A 4,927-nucleotide genomic window follows, 5' to 3' on the forward strand; every position below is an offset into this window, starting at 1 on the left:
GAAATTGTTATCTTAATTTCTCTGTATGGTAGTTTGTTGTTAGTATATAGAAATGCACAGATTTCTAGATATAAATTTTGTATCCTGCTATTTTACCAGATTCATTGATGAACTATAGTAGTTTCTGGTGGTGTCTTTAGGATTTTCTATTTGTAGTATCATGTCATCTTTAAACAGTGACAGCTTTAATTCTTCCTTTCCTGTTTGGATTCCTTTGATTTCTTTATTTGTCTAGTTGCTATGGCTAGGACTTGAATAGTATGTTGAATAAAAGTGGTGAGAGTGAGTATTCTTGTCTTATTCATGATCTTAGAGGAAATGCTTTTAGCATTTCACTGTTGAGTATGATTTTAGCTGTGGGCTTATCATATATGGACTTTATTATGTTGAGGTATGTTCACTCTATACCCACCATGTTGGAGGTTTTTTTTTTTTGAATCATAAATAGATGTTGAAACTTTTTTTTAATTGAGAGATACTTTAAAAATTATTTTATTTATGCTTTCTTTTTTCCCAACATTTTATTATAAAAAGTTTCAAACATAGGAAACCATAGACGTGTATGATGAATTCCTGTATATCTACCATGTAACTTCCATGATTCACTTTACCACATTTTCTTTCTCACATAACTCTCTCCCATTGTTTATCCACAAATCCACGTAAGTTTTTGATGCATTTTTTTAATCTGTGTTTATTATATAACCAACTTTCAGTCAGCATTTTACTTCTATTTTTGTTTCCTATTAATATTTGTTTTTGCTTACATTTTTATCTCACTGCATCCTAATTTCTTTTCTCCCCCAAATTTATATTTGGTTTACTTTTTTTTTCATTTATTTTTATTAGTTGGAGGCTAATTACTGTACAATATTGTAGTGGTTTTTGCCATACATTGACATGAATCAGCCATGGATTTACATATGTTCCCCATCCCTATCCCCCCTCCCGCCTCCCTCCCCATCCGATCCCTCTGGGTCATCCCAGTGCACCAGCCCTGAGCACTTGTCTCATGCATCCAACCTGGGCTGGCGATCTGTTTCACCCTTGATAGTATACTTGTTTCAATCTATTCTCTCAAAACATTCCCACCTCGCCTTCTCCCACAGAGGTCCCAAAGTCTCGTCTGTACATCTGTGTCTCTTTTCTGTTTTGCCAATGTATAGGTTATTTGTTTACCATCTTTTAAGAATCCATATGATGTGCTGTTAGTATACTGTATTGGTCTTTATGCTTTCTGGCTTACTTCACTCTGTATAATAGACTCCAGTTTCATCCATCTCATTAGAACTGATTCAAATGAATTCTTTTTAATGGCTGAGTAATATTCCATGGTGTATATGTACCACAGCTTCCTTATCCATTCATCTGCTGATGGGCATCTAGGTTGCTTCCATGTCCTGGCTATTATAACAGTGCTGCGATGAACATTGGGGTGCACGTGTCTCTTTCAGATCTGGTTTCCTCAGTGTGTATGCCCAGAAGTGGGATTGCTGGGTCATATGGCAGTTCTATTTCCAGTTTTTTAAGAAATCTCCACACTGTTTTCCATAGCGGCTGTACTAGTTTGCATCCCCACCAACAGTGTAAGAGGGTTCCCTTTTCTCCACACCTCCTCCAGCATATTGCTTGTTAGACTTTTGGATAGCAACCATCCTGACGGTGTGTAAGTACCTCGTGTGGTTTGCATTTGCATTTCTGTGAAATTGATGGAGTTGAGCATCTTTTCAGTGCTTTTCTCTTTTCATGTTGTTGTTTAGCCATCTGTATGTCTTCTTTGGAGAAATGTCTGTTAGTTCTTTGGCCCATTTTTTGATTGGGTCATTTATTTTTCTGGAATTGAGCTTGCAGGAGTTGAAACTTGTCAAAAGATTCTCTGTATCTACTGAGGTGATCATGTGATTTTATTTTTTCAATTAGTTAATATGGTATTATACATTGATTTGTAGACACTGAAAAATCTTTGCATTCCTGGAATAAAAACATTTGATCATGGTGTATGATCTTCTTAATGTATTGGTGGTTTCATTTTGCTAATATTTGTTGAACATTTTGTATCTGTGTTCATCAAGATATAGGCCTGTAATTTTCTTCTTTCTTTTTTTTGTAGTATCTTTGTCTGGTTTTGCTATCAGGGAAATGCTGGCCTTGTAAATGGGTTTGGAAGCATTTCTTCTTCTGCAGTTTTGGTGGAATAGTTTGAGAATGATAGGTGTTAGCTGCTGCTGCTGCTGCTAAGTCACTTCAGTCGTGTCTGACTCTGTGCGACCCCTTAGACGGCAGCCCACCAGGGTCCGCCGTCCCTGGGATTCTCTAGGCAAGAACACTGGAGTGGGCTGCCATTTCCTTCTCAGTGCATGAAAGTGAAAAGTGAAAGTGAAGTTGCTTAGTCGTGTCCGACTCTTTACGACCCCATGGACTGCAGCCCACCAGGTTCCTCTGCCCATGGGATTTTCCAGGCAAGAGTACTGGAATGGGTTGTCATAGGTGTTAACTCTTCTCTAAATGTTTGGTAAAATTCACCTGGGAGGCCATCTAGTTCTGGACTTTTGTTTTCTGGGAGTTTTAAAAATCATTGATTCAGTTTCATTACTGATAATTGGTCTGTTTATATTTTCTATTTCTTCCTGATTCAGTCTTTGGAGTATGTACATTTCTAAGAATTTGTCCATTTCTTCTAGGTTGTCTATTTTATTAACATATAATTGCTTGCAATAATTTTCAATGATCTATGGTGTAATTTTTTTGTTTCTGATTTTATTGATTTGGGCCCTCTTTTTCTTGATTAGTCTGACTAAAGGTTTATCAATTTTATTTATCTTTTCAAAGACCAGTTCTTTTCATTGATCTTAGTTGCTGTTGTTTTTAGTCTTTATTTCACTTATTTTTGCCGTGATCATTATGATTTCTTACCTTCTACTAACTTTTGGTTTTTTTCTTTTTCTAGTTCCTTTAGGTGTGAGGTTAGGTTGCTTGAGATTTTTCTTGTTTCCTGAGGTAGGCTTGTATTGCTGTAAACTACTCTTTTGGAACTGTTTTTGTTGCATCCCATAGATTTTGGATTATTGTTCTTTCATTTTCATTTGTGCTCAGATATCTTTAAATTTCTTTTTTGAGTTCTTCAGGGACCATTGGTTGATTGTTTAGCCTCTGTGTGTTTGTGTGTGTGTGTGTGTGTGTTTTTCCTTGCAAATTTTTGTTGTAGTTGATTTCTTGTCTCATAGTATTGTGGTTGGAAAAGATGCTTGATATGATTTAAGTTTTCTTAAATTTATTGAGAATATTTTTGTGGCTTATTATGTGACCTGTCCATTAGGATATTGGGTTAGATGTCCTTTAGTACATTCTATCCAGTAGAATGTTCATGTGCACTTGAATAGACTGCGTATTCTGCTGTTTTTGAATGGAATGTTTTATATATATATATATATATATGTATATATATATATATGAATTTTGACCAATATATATATTAAGTCAATGGTTTTTTTTTTTTTTTCTTTCCACTCAGATGGTGTCCTCTCCCTCTTACTCTCCCAAAGGAAGAGAAGAACGATCATCAATGGCCAATAGCAGCTGCAAAAGCAACACCAAAGACCCGCTTCACGCTCAGGAGAGAACACTGCACCTCCTCCTCATGGTTTCGGGTGCTCTACACAATCAGAGAAGGTCAATGGTTTAATGTGTCATTTAAGGCCAGTATTTCTTTATTGATTTTCTATCTTGTTGATCTGTTCATTGATGTAAGTGTGATGTTAAAGTCCCTGACTCTTACTGTGTTGCTCTCAATTTCTCCCTTTATGTATGTTGATATTTGCTTTGGGTAAAAATACTTTTATTGGGTACGTGTATATTTACAATTTTCACAGCATCTTCTTGGATTGATCCCTTGATCATTATGAATGTAATGTCCTTTATTGTTTCTTTTTGCAGTTTTTGTTTTAAAGTTTATTTTGTCTGATATAAGTATTGCTGCTCTGACTTTCTCTTGATTTCCATTTGCATAGAATACCTTATTCTAATTCTCTCACTTTCAGCCTGTGTGTGTCTTTAGATCAGAAGTGAGTCTTTTTCAGGCAGCATATATATATATATATATATATATATATATATAACTCTTGTATTTATGTCCATTTGGCATATCTGTTTTTTTCTTTGGAGCATTTAGTCCATTTACAATTAAGATAGTTACTGATACATATGTACTTACTGCCATTTTGTTAATTGTTTTGGAATTGCTTTTGTAGTTATTTTTTGATTATTTTGTTCTTCTTTTGCTTTCTTCCCTATGATTTGATGACTATCTTTACTGTTATTCTGGGCTCTTTTCTCTTTTTTGTGTGTGTCTTTATTATAGGTTTTTGATTTGTGGTTACCATAAGGTTTATGTAGCTATCTATGTTATTTTAAGTTACTAATCTCATAATCTCTAATGCACTTTAACACCTCTACATTGTTAGGTCCCTCCCCTACAATTACTGTTTTGACATCATATTTTACATCTTTTTGTTTTGTGTGTCCCCTAACTACTTACTGCAAATATAGGTGGTTTTACTATTCTTGTCTTTTGACCTTTTTACTAATTTTGCATAAGGTTGATTTACTATCTTTACTAAATATTTCCTCTTACCAGGAAGCTCTTTCTTTCTCTTTCCCCTCCTCCTCCCTCCTTAGAGAATTCCCTTTAATGTTTCTTGTTAAGCTGAATTAGTAGTGATGAACTCTTTTAGCTTTTGTTTGTCTGTAAAACTTTTGATTTCTCCATAAAATCTGAAGGCAAACCTTAATGGGTAGAATATTTTGGTTGTAGGTTCTTCCCTTTCATCTACTTAAATATATTATGCTACTCCCTTCTCCCCTACAGAATTTCTGCTGAAAAGTTATCTGATAACCTTATGGGAGTTTCGTTGTATGTAACTTGATTCTT

The 4,927-nt window shown here is 34.9% G+C and overlaps 1 pseudogene; it reads right to left on the bottom strand.

The window, feature by feature from the left end:
* Window positions 1–3,502: 3,502 nt before the first annotated feature.
* Window positions 3,503–3,699, bottom strand: LOC122444493 (annotated as a pseudogene).
* Between the last annotated feature and the right edge of the window lie 1,228 nt (window positions 3,700–4,927).

Source organism: Cervus canadensis, chromosome 6, assembly GCF_019320065.1.
Source record: "Cervus canadensis isolate Bull #8, Minnesota chromosome 6, ASM1932006v1, whole genome shotgun sequence".
Lineage (NCBI taxonomy): Eukaryota > Metazoa > Chordata > Mammalia > Artiodactyla > Cervidae > Cervus > Cervus canadensis.